Source organism: Homalodisca vitripennis, chromosome 2 (genome assembly GCF_021130785.1).
Source record: "Homalodisca vitripennis isolate AUS2020 chromosome 2, UT_GWSS_2.1, whole genome shotgun sequence".
Classification (NCBI taxonomy): domain Eukaryota; kingdom Metazoa; phylum Arthropoda; class Insecta; order Hemiptera; family Cicadellidae; genus Homalodisca; species Homalodisca vitripennis.
Window position 1 is genome coordinate 45,861,237 of NC_060208.1, and position 21,078 is coordinate 45,882,314.

The 21,078-nt window shown below is 30.8% G+C and overlaps 1 protein-coding gene across 3 annotated transcripts in view; it reads left to right on the plus strand.

The window, feature by feature from the left end:
- LOC124356178 (luc7-like protein 3) overlaps nucleotides 1-12,960 on the plus strand; it is a 55,056-nt gene extending 42,096 nt beyond the window's left edge. For 2 of the 3 annotated variants that reach the window (XM_046807354.1, XM_046807356.1), the window contains one exon: nucleotides 9,721-12,960. The gene's annotated coding sequence lies outside the window, so the exon portion shown is untranslated. Of the gene's footprint in view, nucleotides 1-7,965; nucleotides 8,041-9,720 lie in introns of those variants that run through there. The other variant, XM_046807355.1, reaches the window with a different exon arrangement.
- The last annotated feature ends 8,118 nt before the right edge of the window (nucleotides 12,961-21,078 follow it).

Consider the following 21,078-nt stretch of genomic DNA (forward strand, 5'->3'; position numbering starts at 1 on the left):
GAAAATAAAGTTTTCTGCAATGAAATCTTTTCACCTCTTCATACTCTTAGATTTGTTGTCTAAATTCGTGTAAAGTGTCCATATTTAACAAAAAGGGAGATAGTCGGATATTTTGTTATATCCAAACCTCTATCTCTCATTACAAAGTGCTATCACTTATATTTGAGATTTAATCCTGGATCTACCAGTTGAAAATCCTTATAGCCTATTTTGGCAGATTTACTAGTTGGGAAAAATTTTGTTGTCATACTGTATATAATACTAGACCACACGCACCTGTTTTCGTACAAATTGTGCACTCATATCGGGTATTCCTTCAGTTTAAATATTATGTACTGTAGATTTATTACATTTATCATTTTGTTTTAAGTTAAACACTATCTAGCTATATTTATAAGTAGTCAGTTTTTTAATGCACATAAATCTTAAATAAAAAATAAAATTGTAAGTCCATGACAATTGTCCTGTCCACCAAGACAATAGGTGGAATAATTTGATCTAGGTAATCACACACATTTAAGGGATTCCCTGTGTTTTAAATAAAAATTACATTAAATTTAAACTTACTTTTTTGCTAAACAAAAACTTTATTACATGTTTAAAATAATGAATTAGAACTATTTAAATGTCTCCAAAACAGTATTATAAATTAACTTTCCTGTTCACTCATGTCACTTTCTTTATTTTCCATTGAATATCCTTTGGATTTGGAGCCCACAGTTGTTGTCTAGGATTTTTGTATTTTCCAGGGTCATCATTTAAAAAATACGTGACTACCATTAACGGATACGTAATTCATCAACCTGTCTTCCCGTGTGGTCTATAAAAAATGTTGCCTATCAAAAACAGTTTACTTGGTATTTAAACAATTTAATAAATTGCAATTATGTACGATAACTATACACAGGAAACCAGATAACTATACAATCCGACTGGTAAACCAGGATCCTCCCTGTAAAATCAGAAAAATCTCATAAACAGTGCCTGTCTCTAAAAACTTATGAAATCAAGAAATAATTTGACTGCTCCCTGAATTAAGAATTAATTAATCCCAAATATTGTATGGATAATGATGTCATCAAATTATTTACAGAGTGCGTGGTCAACTCATTCAAAGTCGACTGACTGATAGTTTCAGTTTAGTTTGTGAACTATTCCTCCTCACATACGTACCGATTGGTCATCGGATTACATAATATAAAACAGAGAAAGTGAGGTCATGGTTTGATATTTCGGCCTCATCCAAACCTCCCCTAAACTAATATTGTCACTAGTCAGCAGACGGCCGGTTGGCCAAATTCCGTACACATCTGTTTTCATTGTCAGAGTGGCATTGGTTGAACAGTGGCACTGGAAATCCCATCAGTTCTCCAATTAACTATGTCCAATTAACTAAATTAACTTGTCTGAATGACTTCCACATACACATGATGATCGGTCAGACAATTTAAACTGTTCAAATCAAATCGTACAACTAATTGTGACATATATGGGGAGCCTTATATTGTGTTATTTAATAGTCCTTAACTATAATCTAACGAACACGTACTGACCTAAACAACAGCCTTTCTTGTACTTATTTACTTTATGGTAGTGTTGTGAGTTTATTCTTTTGGTAAGGCATCATCTTAAGGCAAACACAGTATATTTAAGAGCAAGTAAATGATTACTTTAATTATCATCACATTCTGGTAGTAACCAGGTAGTAACCTACTGTTCGTTACTGGTATTTGCTCACTTATCTTGTCTATTACCAGCAACTGTTCACTTTGGCAGATCTAGGATTAAAGAAGGCAATTGTAATTAAAATATTGTACATAGTAAATAAAAGTTACAGTAAAAAAATCAGCCCATCAAAATATTGTTTAAAATTAAATATAATTTGTGATTAAAACAAACAGATGAATTTTAGACACCAATAACATCACTGTGAGATAATGATTAGATATAACAAATTTAGACGTAAGACATTGCTAGTGCTACACAAATGCTGTAAAACACCCGTTATTAGCATTTTGCAGATTACGTCAATTGACGAGTTTTGTGTTATGTCCATCGTTCAAACGTTAATGGAAGCGACTCCTCTAGACCAGGTTAGTGATAAAGTACTCAATTATAAGAAGTACTTTTCTGGCTTTGGAATGTTCCAAGATGACTTACACATTTGATTTTGCCAGAGGAAAGATATGACATCTTTGAAATTTCATGTTAGATTTTATTATTACGTTCTAAGAGGCCATTTTTTAAAGTAACTTTCCAATTTAAAACAAGGAACTTAACTTTTTAATATTAACAGTAATTGAAATTCGTGTTACTAATACCAGTACCAATTCGTGTGTGAGATGAGCAGAATTTGATTTCTAAGATTCTTTTCAATAATAATAAATAGGGTGTAATGTATCAAAACTGTCAAAGATTGTTAAGAGTATTTGTAAAAATTTCCGAATTTAAAAGAATCTATTTTTGTATCGTGAAATTTACTGAGGCATAGTTTTACGATTACTTGATAATTAAATAATGTAATTAAAAGATGAATGTTATTTAGATATAAGAAATAACTTTAAACAAATTTGTTTCCTAAAGCTAAAGTAATTTAGTAAAATTTGTATTGCAGCACTTTTCTACTCGTTCTGATCTAGCTTAGATATAAAAGTTGGAGCAAGGTTAGCACGGGAGGGGAGCTATCAGAACTGGTTCCTTGTTACCTAATACATTGAAGAACTACTAAAGTTGCATTATAGTTCACATTGGGTTTACCCCTTAATGCACTACTCATCGTACTTAATATGTTTACTTCAGTTTGCTTTGTATATGTTTTGATGTACTCAGTATGTTTTATAACATTTAATCAAAACGTATGAATATCTGTTGTAATATCCAGGGTTTAACCCTAGAAGTAGCACCCAAACGTCTGTAGTGGCATAGCATTTTAGGATACTCATTAATGTATATTTTTAAAGCTTATTTCTATAACCAAGGCTCCAAATGTATCATATTATACATCATTCTTTTCACAAAAGAATTCAGAAACTGGTTGTGTTGATTTATTTTTATTTTTACTTAGAAAAAATTTCTTATGCTTTAAAAACTATGTGAAAATTTTATTTGTTATACACCCCCGAAATAAATTCTATGCCTTAGTTGTAGCATATAGAAAAAAAATTCACAATATACATTTGACCCCAAAGTACAATAAAACTGTTAAAACCTGATATTTGAGAAGTTTGGTTCTTCCTCTTTGCAACCATGTAAGTTTTATAATTATCGGGTAATATTTACTATTTAAAAAGTTATATAATATGAAAGTATGCTAGTACATCACAAATGCGGCAAGTGCTACTTCTAGGGTTAAATTAAGTTATTGAATAGTAGTACATAATAGATAACAGTAAAGATTCAATAAGTTTCTTTACTGCAAAAATGTAGTATTACATCCACTGCAGACACGAATCTGTAATAGTTGCCAAAGTTTCTATTTACAACTCAACTGGTGGTAATGTTTATTAACTGTTTAGCAGGATTAGCCTCAACATTATTGTTTTATTTTAACACTAGGACCATGGCTGGCCCAAATGATTTAAGAGATAGTGAAATTAACAGGTTTTTTAAATATATCAAATATATATTATATGAATGTATACATAGCCATATATACAACAATTACATATACATGTATCTATATATAAAGAATTAAGAAACAACTCTAAAATTATATTAAATATGAATCAATTACAAGAAGGAAAGTTCTAATTTAGTTTTTAATGTCTCTTGTACCCATTTAGCTCAGACGAGAGCTGCAACAAACATGTTTGTCATAACCATATAGGTTCACTATGTGCCTTGAAGCTGTTCAAGGTTATTGCTACATTTTTATATACAAGAAACACGTCAACTGCAGACATTTATTGTTACTTTGTAAAATGAAATGCGGTGAGCAAATATAAACTCTGAAAGTGGGTCAGAGAGTTTACAGATAGTTATGAATCCACTCATGGGGGAGAACATTTAGGTTAACCAACTCTGATCACTGAAAATGTAATGAGAGCAATTGAAACAAAAGTTTGTGGAGACAGAAGATCCACAATATAACCACCCTCAAGTTTGTTCAAGTGTCCAGATCTGCCCTCTTTAAAGTTGTGTCAGAAAACCGAAAATTTAGAAAATTGTGCTCTGAATGGGTACTATTGCATCTAACAAAGGACCACAAATAAAAGAAATTGGACAGTTCCTGGACCTTTTTAACTTGTTACGATGAAGAAGAGAATGGCGTTATGAGTCAAATCATCACAGGAATATGAGTATCCCATATCATCTCTGGAATCCAAGCATATAACACTATGAAATGGAGACACACTACCTTTCTAGTCAAGATCAAAGCCAAATACAAAAAATTAACATACAAATATGTTATAAGAAGAATTAATTTTTTAATTGTTTACTTAAAGACAATCCACTAGATATTAACATTAATATTAAGTTATATGCTTTTAATCTCCAAAAATATGGGCATACATTTGTTTGACTTATTAAAAACATATTTTAAACAATGTTCAAAAAAATTTTAAAACCAACCCTAGTTATGATTAAAATTTATTACAATATAAAAACAATATATTTTATATAGGAAATATTTATAAAACTACAAAAATGTCGTGAAGTGAACAAAAATTTTCTGCTGACATCCGCGCATACACACAGCAGATGCGTGGAATTGCACAAAGATAAAAATAGAAAATCGAAAATGGAAGCTAAAATATTATTTACAAAAGTACAATAATTTTTTGATTATTTATCTATGTATGGTTTTTCATAAATAAAACATAACAAAAACATGTATTAGCGATCATTAATTTACATACTATAATCAGCTGTGAGCCACACACACACACACGTATAATACCAATAAATGAATTCTGTATGAGAACAAGTGGAATAAAAAGGTAAGACTGTTCACTCATCCAAGCAGGTGTGTAGGTTTTGCGAGGTTGTCCAAAATTATTTTCTAATGGTTTGAAAAAGAATTCTAAATGAAAGTACTTTTTCGTCACAAAAACACACCAACTGAAGTTTCCTATAACTGAGGCCATAAAACTGAAGAATAGTGCAATTCGACCTATATCTCTTTTTTCCAATTTTATTTCCCTCAGTTCATCACTTCTAAAAGTAGCAATCCAGAAAAAAATGTTTTTCAAACAAAGATATACCATTACTAAAATGAGTGATTTATGAACTGCGAAAGACTTTTTTAATTGGAATAGATGTTAGAACATCATTGAATAAAGTGTATAGAGGAGTCTGTAGACAAGGTTACAAAAATCGACTATAAACTTATAATAATAGAAGTTTTGTTTAAATTATTCTTGTAATTTTTATCTACATTAGTATCAAAACTAACACATGGAACATAATAATTGGTTTGATCAAAGTAACTGTAATATGTGAGTATGTTGAAAACTTTAATGCTAGATTAGTATACTCCTAAGCATGGGATGAAAACACTTTAAAAACTTCACTTTCCCAAAAGAAGATTGGAAGAAAGAAGAAAATCTTCAATAGAATTTCGCTACTCACATTTCATCGGGTGAACCATGGTAAATACAAACCAGATAACCTCTTCAAGCTTTGTTCTATCAATTGAGGATTTAGTATCTTTATTAAAAAAAATTTTTTATTATACACTAAGATAATAATGAGGTTTTACTAAGTATATCTTTATAAAAAATTGTTTAGTTTATATACCTGGATGATGACTGTTTTAATGTTTGTTGTTAATATTTTCTCGTACCCTACTTATTTGAATAGATATTTTATTATTTGTAATACTGTTTTTACATTCGGTACATGAGTAAGTTTGTACTTACATTTAGTAAGTAAAACACAAAGACTTTTGGTCATATTTAGTAGAATATTTATTATAAAAAGTGTTAGAACTTCATTAATTATGTCTTATGAATACATAGATGAAACCTTTAAAGAGATTTCCGATCTTTTCGGAAATGATCTTTAGTAAAGTTATTTCACGTTCTGAAACTTATTTAAGAAGGGTCTAAGACCTATCACCATCCTTTAGGTGATTGTGTCCATAGTTTATTTTGGATTTGAACCTAGAGCAGTTATGAATATTAAATTGTAAAGAGCATATACAGTAGAAGTCTGATTATCTGAGTTAAATGGAACTACCTCAGATAACAAAAACTGGTAACACGGAGGTCAAGTAAAAGTGTTATAATAAATTATGTTGAATATGCAACATACAATTTATTAATAAGTAGTAAAAGTAATATGATTGAAAAATGTTTCTTTTTTTACTTTACCTTTATTGTTGTGAATTATATTATACTATCCCTATACCAAGAAGTTTTTTTTTACATACACTAGACAATAAACTGCATATTCTTTTACATATATTTTCTTCTGTGTTTCTTTCACGCTGTTACCTCGTTCTAATTTTCCCTCCAAAGCTTGCAGTAGTATCTTGTGGTAATTTCTTTTCTAAGTTTCTGTTATGTCCTGACTAAGTAAACAGGGCAAACACAAGTTTTAAAGTGCCTCGAGAATTGCAACACAGTAAGAATATTACACAATCCTTAATTTTTACAAAAAAGCAAGATACAGTTTTTTCCGGACACTAAGGTTTTTTAAGGCAATATTTTAAATTCCATTTTGTCATAATTAAAAAGCTAATCTAACTTCAGTTCCAATTTAAAACACCAGCTAGTTTTTTACCCAGCAACTTTACTGTAGTTTGCAGAAAGATTTTCCCTCAATGTGTTTAATTGTCAGTTCCATTGGTTTATCCACCTACCCATGGCTGGTTGTTAAGTTGTAGTGCATTAGACTGCAACATTGGAACACTAATTGGACTCTCTCCATGTTTCATTTGACAAAACCAGAGATATAAAATGTCAGATTCCTGTTCGTATTCTATTTTTTCATTGTTTTCTTTTTCACGTTACACTTGGCATAGCCCAATTCTCTATTTTGTTTCTGTTTCTGTTCTAATCACAGATTGTAACTTCTCCAACACCCAAATAAGTGGTAGCCCTTTTAATACTTTTTGCCTTATCCAATCTCTTCATTGCATAGTATTTCGAATATAAAGAAAACAAAACGTTTTTACGTTTACTACTAATGTTGACAAGCACCATACTGGTTTAAACATAACATTGAAACACATGTTTAAGTAGCCCGGCATAGACCAGACGGCACAAATGCTGTTGAATGATAATAATCTGTGACTTAGCAACAGTTGTTAAACACAAGCACAGCATTTCTCAGTAACTGGACTTCTGCTGTATTCTATTACTTTTAATAAAGAACTGGAAGCCATGAATATAAATTGTTCGGATTTTCAAACCTCAGTAATAGAAACTATAGATGATGTTTTGGTAATTAACAACTCGACTATAAATTCCTAAGTTATAGATTGAATTTAACATTCACCATCCAGGTTTGAATTATTCTTGGTTATGGTCAACCAAAACTCCGGATAACTCAATTTTTTACATGTCGCTGAACATGAGATGGTGTCAACTGGTTCACAAGGGCCCTCAACTGTCGGATCCTGGAATAAGTCAGGTGACCCTTATATAAATTTTACCCATTGATGTACTGCAAAGCAAGTCATATTGTTTTCATTTTTAATTTAAGTGCTAAAAGAAATTAGAGACCCGTACTTGCTTTGTTGTAACGAATGAAGAGTACAATTTGGGCAGGAATTTTAATATCTCAATAAAATAAAACATCAATTTGCATATTATTAATACATCAGTTATATTGTAACGGTTCTAATTGTGTTTTTAGAGCAATAAATTAGTACCATTATCAAGCATTTTTATTAATTTTCATACTTTAGTGTTATAAAGTTATTGTTATATTTTTGTATATCACAAATTTAATTTCCCATTCTCTATTACTGTTTATACTGTGACTGAATGTTGTATGACTTGTGGTTGTTCATGACAGCGTTGTCGTCGTACAATTGCCAGAGTCGTGCCACGCAGTTGGCTGAAGACGCACCAATGGGATTCCCTCCAGCTTTCCACATCAAGTCAGTTTATTTAATTTACATTGTGACCATAAAAGATTAATTCCATTTGTATGTTTCCAGTGGTTGTTCCATCTTGGCACAAGCTCATATTCATTTTCAGTTTCATTATAGTAATGCAACTGAGTTAAGTAAGATAATTCTAATTGTGGTTAAATTTAGGGTAACTGTTGAGAGAAATTTTTAAAATCAAATGTTAGTGCTTTTTCTAGATATATAATTTTTTATAAGTTAAGTTGTCTTTTTGTAGTAATAGACTGTGTAATTTTCATACATATTTTTATTCCATTTAAAATTGATTTGGATGTATTTTTAATTCATTTTTAAAATTATTTGTACTAACCTTAATTACTTAATTGTATTCTGAGCCTGTGTCAAGTGTGGAATACCCACCCTACAGATCTCATCTTACACTTTCTGTTCACATGGGGTTATCAATCGTTTTGTTATAAAATAAGTGGCTGCACATGAAATAATTAATATTTGCTTATGAGATTGGTGATGTTTTTTACAATTTATCAATACTGTTCACTTTGAAAAATCCTGAATTATGAATCAAAGGTAAAAACCTCATCGTAATAAATTAGTTGATATTATTAATATATATAAATATAAAAACGAGGATGTTTTTTTTTGTTAGATTTGATCACAATAAAATTATTTTCAAGATTTCTATAAACTTTTGAATGAAAACTTTTAGACAAACGCACTGTTTATACCACCTAATTTACTGCAAATAATAAAAATTCAATCTATAACATTACAACACGTGTAAGCATTTAAAAAAATCTGTAATAGTGATTTAAATAGCAATGAAAATATTTGTAAAGTTCAACCAAAGATTGTGGTGCATAAGGTTAGTGATTATTCGTACAATTAACTATCCAAATCTTTCTTTCTTTTAGAGTTTTTAAATGTTATAAGCATTTTCATATCTGTTTGAATGTAGAAAAAATATTTGACTATAATTAATTTGTTTTAAAAACTTCTAAAAGAGATTTTTTCCATAATTTTATTTTTTTTCTTTTAATGCAGGCAATAAATAATATTAAGACGCTATTGATATCTAAATCCCATTAAACATTGTCTGTGTGTAACAGATACAACAAAGCCAAACCCATATTAATAACAAGTATTTTGGCTTTCATTCCCTGCAACAATATGACTTTTAAAGCAATTGGAGAATTTATTCGTTCAAAAGATGGGTAATATGTCTTATAAATTACTTGTGTGATACTTTTGTAAGTTTTATGAGAATAAACTTATTGTTAATGCAAGGATTTAATGGAACAGATATTTTGCATTGCCATTTACATAATAGTATAGTTAATTGAACATTGCAAATAATCTCATGACTATAGCTAAAATTTCAAATGCACTTAAAGATTTTTTTATATTTCAATAAATGTATTTAATAAATTGTGTTAAAAGTTTTTAAAGAACTTGATATACACACAAGCCTTGTACTTTGTTAGAACCCGAGAAGAAAGTATATTAACTTAAATGACCGTAACAGCCACGTAAGGAAGACAATGATGTAATTGAGAGATCCATGTGGGCAGAAAGTAGGGACGGGGCCGATGGAGGAGGGACAACACATCAAAATGAAGGTATTTGATCTGTTTTGCCCGCCCAGAAGGAGCTGGTCTTATGATGTACGTTCCTGGTTCCAGGTCTCTCGAGCCGTGCCGCCGCCACTCCGCCAGGTGACTTGACTACCTAGTGTCTAGTTTAGTGTAACACAGACTGTACTGTACAGGACATTGTGCTAATATGTTTTGTAATTTCATTTCTCTTGAAAAAGTACAAATTTATTTTTACACAATTGGCAAATAAACGTTCATAAAAGTTGAATTAAATATTTTTGTTTGACCTTCTTGGTTAATAAACATCCGTTAACCTTTTTTGTTGTAGATGTTTATTTGGTTAGCGTTTTATAAATGTTTCTTAGAGTTTAACTAGCGTGCTTATTTATCAAACCGTTATATTTTGTGATATGTCTTTAATATTATAAATGTTCCAAATTTTACAAGTATTTCTTTTCAATAGTGGCTACTTATTTTATTAATTTTGTACTGTTTAAAATTAATGTTTTTCTTTGAGTTTTAATAAGCATGAATTTAAGAAAAAAGGAAACAGTTTCAAAATCTAATCTTATATTTAAATAATTTGTTTTATGCAATCCTGGTTCACATTAGGGTCTTGCCTAAAAATGTTATTAATTAATCCCCTGGAAAATGTAGTGTATTTGTTAGTTATAGGTCTGTTTTTGCCTGTTAGATAAAACAAATTTATAACCTGTTTTGCTCATAGCTCAATGATATTTATCTGTAAGTAATGCTTTAATTGAAATGTAGAACAATATCATTGATAACAGATACAGTTTGAAATAATTTTATCAGTTAAATAAGTGGCAGAGAGTTTATGACCATAAGTTTCATAAAATTGGCACTGAAAAGCTGTTTTCTCTGTGAGAAAAGTAATTTAATTACATTTTATTTATTACAGACATAACATTTTATACTAATGTAATACAGAATACAAAAAATGGAAATCTAGCCACAATAGTTACTGAAATAGATCAATGGGTCGGATATCAAACAATCCTTGAGATTTAGGAATGCAGTCTTTTATTTTATTTAACTTTTACTAGCAATACTATAATTGTTTAAAATAATAAAATTTCTTTTCTTGGAGTACCATTATTTTTAACATACATGTAAGATACCAGTTAAGTAGATTCAAAATGGACCTCCTTTTTGTTGTGTTTATGATAAAATATTTTTCTTTGAGGATTTATGTCATTTGATTCTTTTTTCAAAAAATAAATTTATAAATTCAGTGAGATGTCCAAAAGTTACTAGAGTAGTTATGTGTAGTGTACACACTTCTCCCACATGTGAGCAATTATTGTGGCATTTAGATGTAAATCAGTGCAGTTATTGCTTTTATCTGGGAAGATGGTGGTTTGTTGTAAAAGCAGTTCTCTTGCTCCTTTTTTTGTCACAGCGGATTTAAATTATTGGAATCAGCACTATCAATTAATTTTTGTGGTGAAAATACATCTGAAACTGTTGTAAACTTTGTTTTTGTTTTGAAAATATATATCAAGTATAGTTTTGTGATAAAAACTATGTGTATGAGAGGTTTCCTCATTGAAATTGAAATTTTGCTTGGTGGTAAACTTTATTCTAAATGTCTTGTCAGGATCCCAATTCGTGCATTCAAGTTTAAAGATTGATCATTTATCTTTCATTTTAGTTACTCATCTGGAAGCACTCGGTCCAGTGCTAATTTGTTTTCTTTGAAAAGTATGGAGGTAAGTAGAATTGGTGTATAAGTTTAGCCTCAATTGTTTTTATTATGGCTGCTTTTGATCATGTAACCATCTCATTTGGAATAGTTTTTACTAAAAATTAACGTTACTCTTGTGACACAGAATATGGTCTTATGACAAAGTTAGAGGAAATAAAGAATCTCATAAATAAACCATGACAATAAACGGGGAGGAAGTGAAACTGTTCTTTACAAAACCTTCTTCACCTGATTGAATTAAACTCACAGGGAGTTCTATGACAATGTATACCAGAGTACGATTCCAGGAACTTTTGGGTGGCCAATCCTATTAATAATATTTGATAAAGATGATTTTGATTTGGTAAAATTACAACTAGTAACAATGGTAACCAGGGTTTAAGCTGTGATCGCATTTGCCGCATTTTTCAAAACGAGCCAAGAAAATGCGAAGCTGTTGGGAAAAGCTTTTGAAAAATTGCGACGAAAGCGAGAAGCACAAATAACAGCGAAAAGTACATCACAATTTGAAAATTTTATAGCATTAACAATTTTTTTCCAATGATACCATAAGATTATATATTTTGATATCACATTTAATTTCATTTATATAAAATATTTGTCACTATTCCGCACTGCTGGACAACGAACTTTATGGTTGGAAAATGCCTGCCAACTCTTGGATCAAAAAGTATAGATATCCGAGTTTGAACAATAACCATAAAGTAACTATTAGAGCTAAATTTAAATTAAAATTTAAAGGAGTTACATTAAAATTTATCTTGTTTAATTCTACATTTAGAGGTATAAAGCAAATTATTTACAAACAATAACCAAGTGTTGTGTCTGTAAGAATGAAAAATAAGGTACCAGTAAAAATTTTCTTCATATATCTAGATGCAGAAATAAACAAGTTAAATTTTTAGTTTGCTCTAGTTTGTTGTAATACGTTTAAGCTCAATCAAATTGGTAGTTTGTGGTTAACGTTCAAACTAGGTTATCAATACTTTTTGATGCGAGAGTAGTATCAAATGAAGGCCATGCTTGTTGCGATGACAGCGGCGTTGATGTGCCGTGGCTGACCCGGTTTTTAATCAAACCTCTTCACAAAAATCATCATTATTATGGTTCTAGATATTTTAACAACAGTATATTTATTAATATAAATATTGGTTCTAGAGGCTAAAATAGTAGAGAACTTTAGACTTTTTCGATAAGTAGTATTGAAATCTCCACTGAAAACTAATGCTAAATAAGTGCTACAGGGCAAAAAATTTTGCTAAAAAGTCTGAAGAGCCTGTAGCATATTTGCTAAGATAATTTTCATCTCAGCTTAAACCCTGACGGTAACTTACTGAAAGACAATGGGGAGGTCCACATAATGTAGTACAAACTGTTAAACTAAGTGGTTGGACTTCAAGCTACGCAGCGTTACGCTGGGCAGACTTACATCCGAGGTTAGTAGACTCCTCTCCTGCCAACCTACCTGTGCGAGATGGTAGACTTCTCCGTTCGACTATTATTAGGTAATCTAATGTTTAAGTCGTATGTACAGCTATTGTTCTTAATTCTACTCTATGCTTCTATACTGTCTCAACAATAAAAATGGTTTTGTCCAACTTTTGTGTTTCATTTTCCTTCTTTTTCCGTATTTTCTCAAATAAAACCTGATCCAAACAAGCAATGTGAACATAGACACAAATCACTCTGTATGAACCAGATATTCTATTTAACTGTATTCTCATTACCTGTGAGTTTCATGCACTACATGGTTTCAATTGAATTTTTAAACGGATCCAAATGTAATAATGTTAATAGATAATTTTTTAGATGCAACTGTTACCATTTTATCATTTTTTAATCCGTTTATATGTTTGGATTCTTTGGTACTCTGAATAAAACTAGGCATAAAATAAGACAAGGCATGTAATGTATTTGTGACTAAGTTTGTTTTTTTTTTTTAGTTCTGATTGTTGCTGTTGTAACTGAAAGAATGTTCTAGTTATATTTACACTATGTAGACTTTTTTTAAACAAAGTATAGGGTGTAATCCAAAATGTTTCCCAGAAATAAGAAGGCTTCTTTCCTTCCACCCTTTTAACCTATAACTGCAGACACCACATATTTTGTAGACTTTTTTAACATTATAAAAGAGGAATAGATTTTAAAATTTTGTGGGGAGACTGTAGAAAGCCTTCTCAATCAAGTAAGTCTTTAAATAATTTTTGAAACTGTTTAAATTTGTTTCAATTTTGATTACATTTGGAAGTAAATTGTACACTTTATGACTAAAATAAATATTGAGTTTTTGAAAAGGTTGAGTCTGAAACGGTCTGAAATTAGATAATTTCTGTGCTATGTGTTATGGTCATGATTTAAATGTGGCAAAAGATTTTTATTTTGATAAACAAACATTGTCGAATGAAAAATGAGAAGGGAGGCCAAGGTAAGGATCCCACTAGTTCAGAAACGCTGCCAAGGTAAGGATCCCACTAGTTCAGAAACGCTCTCTACAACTCTCATCTGATCTCATTCCTCAGACGACCCTCAACGCTCTCTTTTGAAGAGTGAATACTCTATTAAAGTTGATGACACTAGAAAATCTCCAAAATATTATTCCCTTACCTCAGCTTTGACTCAAATAAGCCTAAGTAACCCAGTTTAAGAACTTGTTCTGAGGCAAATATAAAAAGGCACCTCAAGGCGAATGTAGCTGAAATTAGCTGCTTCGATAATGTGTTTATATGAGTATTCCATTTCATGTGAAAATCAAGATGGACCCCTAAGAAACTTACAGAAAAATTGCTACTTATTGGATTGCCACCAAATCCAAAAAATTTGGAACATTTTGGTTTTGTTAACTATAAAAGATCTAATCAATATATTTTTTATCCTTTTCTTTTTAAACTCGTCAGGACGAAACTAGTAGTGAACTAGAATTGGAACTAATATTAACTATGTTGAAATTTAATTTAGAATCTGATGAGCATTAAATACTGCTATTAAATGATGCAGTAATTTAACCAATTTTAGTTGAGTTCATTAAATTAGTAGTTCATAGATTTATTCAAACCAATCCATAGCCCACCAAAAGAAGTAGTCACTTCAATAAGGAGTGACAGTAACCTCTCAACTAGCACGCCTGAATAGCCACTGAACGGAGAAACACTGGCTACAGAGCAAACAAGCGTGACACAAAACGAAAGTTTTTCCTCCATGCAAAACACATCCATAGCCCGTCAAAATAGGTAGTCATTTCCATAAAGTTCAAAAATGTTTACATTATTCTAATGAATAATCAGGTGGCATAAAAAAAATCACAGAATAAGCAAACGTATATAAAGTTTTATTGTATGTCATAGTAACACATATAATGGTTTTAATTAATTATTACATGTAGGATTGTTAGTTTATCTATTCAAACAAGATGCTCTTGAAATTTCATTATTGTTCTATTTTTTATGTTTAGTTATATGTTATGAAAATGACAAAATTGTACGTATCGAAATAAAAAAATTGGAAAATGTCCTATTCTTATGTCTGGACAGGTGCATTATTCACACTATTCCAGCTTTCCTGTAATACACTTGTAAGATGTAGATAATTTTTTCTTTATTGAGTTTTGTATTCATTTCTGTTACATAACTATTTGATGACTACCATATTACCTAAATTCCTATTTATTACTACTTGTCTGAATATTTGTAATAATACTTTCTACTTTTACATCATGATTGAGAAAATTGGTTAACCCATTGCGGGCGGTGACAAACCTCATCGCTTGCCACCCAGTGGCCGAAGTTATATGCAGTGGCAGATGGTGTAGCAACAGTCAGTCCCCGGCGCATACACAGTTTACTCCCTGCAATTGGTTATGTACTAATTGCTATTCTAAAATATATTTTATTAAATGTTATGGATAAATAAATCTGAACTAATAAATAGTAAACCAAAATTTGATTGATCACATATTTTATTTGAAGTCCTGAAATGATTGAAAGACAATTCAAGAACAAAAACAAACAGAAATGTTAACATCCCTAAATGAATGATGTTCACCCTGTTTTCGTCATTTTCACTTTCTAATAATATTTAATTAAGCTCTGATGAACATACATTATTACTCATTGTAAACAAAACACACAACCGACCGCCAAATGGTAAAAAACAAAATTATTGGAACAGAAAATCTGAGCTCATTCTATCAGATTTGTATTGTATTACTGTGAAAACAACAAACCTAGCTGAGATCATCTTAGATCAACACATTTTAGCAGAAATGTCAAGACAATGGTTATTGCCTAAATACAGAATAGAGTACACAGGTTTTGTGTCTTTTGGCCATATATGTTTATATTTCAAATTCACAAATTATAGTTGTATTTTTATGACGTTCATGAATTTAACCAATCTTTCTAGAAATGTATGTATATTAGGGTTAGGAGATATATAAATATCTACTAAATTGTACCTAAAGCTATTACAGCTAAACGCTATGGCACAACATTCAGACTGTCTTCTTGCAACTCTGCATGCTGTAAAACAAATTACTATACTCAATTCTATTTTTACAAAGTACTAAAATTCCCCCTTTAATAGTTGTTTTTCTACAATAATGAAAAGTAACAATTTCTTTACATTCAACCAATTAATTTAATTGTGTTTAATACTTTGTTTGCTGAGAATTGCCTGGATAAATTTCTCTGGATAAAAATTCAATTCTGGATTCTAAACGTTAATGAAAATTTTAAAACAAATTTAAATTTTATTAATTATACTTTAGATTGGACTGATTGATTGAATTAATAGGCTTAGAATTTATGTTTTTCCTTCGGGATGTATGGTGATTGAGTAACAAAACTATATTACAACTACTATAAGAGTTTATATTATGAGCTTATTAGGCAGTTCTAGGTTAAATGAACACAGGGTAAGTTTCAAACCCAAGATTACTTGAATAGGAGATTTACCAAGTACTATGTTAAAAAAAGAGTGCAAAATGTTCTGGGCATGGACCCATTTGATGTTTCTGTGAACATGTTTCTATAATTATTACCAGTTATATCTTTAAACGATTAGTGAGCAAATGTGTTTTCTTGGTGTTTAATTGCTACCTTATAAGTCAAAGTATTTAAGTCAAAACAATTTTCAATTATGATGTTTAAGCAGGATGTTTTTACCAAAGTTTTAACCAAGAACGCCTCCCTAATTTTTGTACATGTGAACCAACAGCTTAAATATGAATTCCAAAGAATCACTAATGTCTGCTGTTTGCATGGACAGAATCACTTAGCAGCCTGACTTGTTAAAAATGTACTTCCATAGATACGGCAAGATAATTGAAAGAACCAAGAATAGTTCTTGTTGGGGACAAAAACATAGACAACTGTGACATAGAATTAAAGCTCCAAAACACTAAATGACTTCCTGAATTCTTACATCACAAGACTCTTACTTCCCTCCGACCAGGATTACTCCACATAGCTTGATCTCAGTAGATGTTATATGTTCAAAGCTAATAACAAATCGAAACAAGAGTAATCAATGTCATATTTCTAACCTTACTGGCAAATGTGTACACTATACGTTAAACATCCGGAAACAATGGCAGCAGTACAAAAGAGGAGTTTTACCAGGAGAAACATATTGAAACTAAAGGAACGTCTGAAACAAAAATCCTGATAAGAAGTATACAGAAAAGAAAATGTAGACGAAGATGCTTAAACCATGCTAGGACAAAATAATTAAAAATATTATCAACATAACGTGTCCTAAAAAGAGCACTAGAACCAATGAAATCAAAAATTTTGTGCTCCAAGTTATTGACACCAAAACAGCAAGAAATTAATTCCTCAAAGTATAATACAGTAGAGTCCCGTTAATCCGACCTAATTGGGACCGAGCCCTATTCGGATTATGTGATTGTTCGGATTAGCCAGAATTACAGAAAAATACGGTTTTAAACTTGAGAATGGGTCTATTTTGTTATAGAATTATCAACATTGTTTATTAAAACATGTTTTCTGACTGTTGCATTGTATTTCTTGACAAATAAACGTGTTTGAGAATACTAAGCACATTTACCGTATTTAGTGTGAGAGTTCTATTGTTAAGCAATGTGAGCGTACTGGATATTGTACGGGTCCATGCGTTCAATAGTAGTACGAAACTACGCGTCATCCAATAGACTCTCTTTAATGCGACAGAAGACAATAACTGAATTTATGTCTTCTAACAATTAATATTGTACTCAATAATAATATCAGTACTGTACGTCCAATTTTTGTTTGATTTCACTTCTTAATACAGTAATTTAACTCATACTTAACCTACAAGTTTCAATTTGGTACTGTATTTAACTTCATTATTATTAATGTACTGTACCGTACACAATTTGTCTTAATAAAATACTGTACAGTATGTCTATTTAATTAAAGTTTTCTTTGTTTATGTACGAAATGATGCACCCATTTTCATTTTTTATGTAATTAGTTCCTATAACTGTTCATTATCGTTATAAATAATTCCTCCTGGACCTGTTCGGATTAGCGGGACTCCACTGTACATCCTGTCTGGTAAGTCTGAAGACAAACAAAAAGGTGTAAAATAAGAAAGTGTATTTGAAGTACGCTGATAGTATTTCTCATGAAAAATTTCTCAATAAATTACAGTCTATATGTTACACAAAATTATCTCTGTTGATTTAGATCTTGATAACAGACAAATTTTATTGAAATTTCTTACATTTCTAATAACAAACTTATAAAATATGGTAATCATTACTTCAACTTCTTGAAAAAAACAACTTCTCTCCCTCTCATGTTATACTCAAATTTTATCTTAAGATAAAACCAATTAAAGTACAAACATTTTTTGAATAATTAGTAAAACTTATCCTTAGTCTTATACATGGGTGATTTGATAAGTCCGTAATAAGCAAAAGAGATTGCAGCTTTGATATGTATTGGATTATTTTCAGTTGGTGCCTTCACTTATAAAAGAAACTGACACAGATTTCAGTAACATTGGATTAATGTTGAGTGCTTAACAATCATTTGAACTATGTAAGTTGAATTATTTTCAAAAATAGGATCAGTTTTGGCCTGTATTGAAAACTTTTGTGGCTGGTTCATAAATAAGTTTTTTCTGTCCCGAAAACAATAGCATATTCTTCTGGCGTTTTTACTAGAAAATTTAAGAATAAATCCTATATGATCCACACATTCCTGACTATTCATATTTGGTTTTTCAGATTACCAATTATCTCCTTATACTACAATCATGGTTGGTCAGAGATTTTATTCAAACAAGGATGAATTTGCTGAAAATAAAATTTATGCAGGATGGCTCTATATATATTATCAGACTAGATTCATTGGAAAGGTACAAAGGCCAATTAGAAGCAAGCCAAGATTTATTTTCATTTGATGTCACTTTAGCTTGATGTTTTTGTACAAGATCAGTGAGTTTTCCGTTAAGGTTAAACAAAACAATTATTCCTTGTTGCAGAATATTGTCCGCCCATTTAAACAGTTCAGAAACTATGGATTTTAGTCACATTAGTAAGTAGGTTTTAAGAGTTAAAAGTTGTGAACGTAAAAAATTGAATGTACAGGATACTTGTTAGTCCAGCTGCTTAGTGAGTGTGACAAGAGATGAAAACCAGTTTCGTGTGTTGATATGCTTATTTAGGAAAACAGATAAATAAAACAACATAATATCAGTTCTCTTCTTGATATCTCTAAAGAACAAGTCACTCATATGATTCACATCTTAAAGTACTATAAAGTGTGCACTTGTTGGGTGCCAAGAATGCTTACTCCTGAAATAAAGCTCGGTGTCTTGAAAGTTGCCGGACAAATCTTCATGGATATGAAGATGAGAAAATGATTTTCTGCAAAACGTCACAACTGGAGATGAAAGCTGGATTCATTACTCAATCCTAAGAAGAAAAATCAATCGAAGGAGTAGAGAAACACAAGGTTATTCTCTTCACAAAGTTCAATAGTTGTGAGAATCAAGAACTTTATTAGCCATTCCACATAAAATAATGTAAGAAAGAGTCAATCAATCAATAAGGTACTAGTGGGTTCGAGAGTCCAAGTTATAAAATTCTTTTATCCTGTAAAAGCATGCACTTTTTAAAATTTCCATCATGGCTGTTTGAAACTTGCTACAAGTATTCCTGATATGGACAAGTATGGTGTTATATGCTTTTATACTATGATATTTAAAACTGTCGTGGGTCCTTCTGTATAAAACATCTACTGATTGTTAGGTTGTGAATATTGCTTGGGCTGTGACATGAACATCAGTGAAGTTTGTAAATTTAAATAAGTTCTGTTACTTAAACAGATGTATGGAGGGTAAGTATGTTAAACATTTTAAAGAAAGGGCTACAATGTGCATTCCAAGATAAACAACTTATTATTCTTAAAGCCCTTTACTGCAGTATAATAATTTTTTGGCAGAATAGAAATTTCCCCAAGTGAGTACTATATGCTAGTTAGCTGTGCATATGAGCATAGTGAATGTAGAGAAGTATCCCAATTGTAACAGTCCCTTTTAATGATCTTAGCATAAAAAGCCCCTTTACAATACGAACAGCAACAATTTAAAAGTGGTTAAGCCTAGACAGTTTGAAAGATACCTAGACTACAAAATATAATGCAATCTAGGTGAAAAGGTATTCTTATTGTCTCATCAGGTGCACAAATTTCTAATGTCGAAACAATGTAAAGAGTTCATTTGAGCTTCTTTGTTGCCGACTTTTTATTTGATCTTTTTGAGACAAACATGACTCCAGATACCAGGAGTCAAGTCTGTGACAGTGTCAGACTCGATGTTGCACTGAGAGGAAGGTGAACTGGAGTTAAACTCAACAAACTGACTAGTTGAGAACAAATGTTTTGATTCCTGATAACAAGTAATCTAACCATGTATATATCTTTCAAAGAATTTCAACACAGAGTATTATATAATATACAGGGTATAAATTAAGTCCTGATACGCCTGGATATATTCCAAAGGGATTGAGATATCGATGCAAAATCTTCATCATACCTATTAAAATACTTTTTTGGAGGGTAAAAATATTTCACTCCCTTTTTCAAAAGGGGGTAGAGGGGGGTAACTTTAAATTTTCAAACTGCAATCCCTATCTTGTTACATGTCATATTAAAGGTCTATTGAAACACAATGACATGAACAAAACATCTCTACGACGATCCTAGCAAAAATTATGGGCAAACAACCCATCTAAGGGTGTAAATTAATTCTTGGTATGTCTGGATATATTCCAAACGAATTGAGATATCAATGTACAACCATTACCATACTTATTAAATTACTTTTTTGGATTTTTTGAGGGTAATAAAATCACCCCTTTTTCAAAGGGTGGTAGAAGGGGGAACGTTAAATTTTCAAACTGCAACCCGTATCTTGTGACATGTCATATAAAGGTCTATCAATTGAAACACAATGACACTAAGAAAACACCTTTATGCCGTTTCTAGCAAAAGTTATGGGCAAATAACACAAAAAAAATAATCTGTAGGCACAATGCCAATGTCTTGAGCATATCATCTTTTAGTGAGACTTTGAGGGGCCCAGCTTATCTCTTTAGATAGTATTTAATGTTTCTAGTGAGCATAGTTTTGGTAAGAGGTGACTTTTTCTTGGTGGCATTACAATGTAAGGGATTACTTGTCCTTCAGCTTTTGAACTTTTGCTAAGAT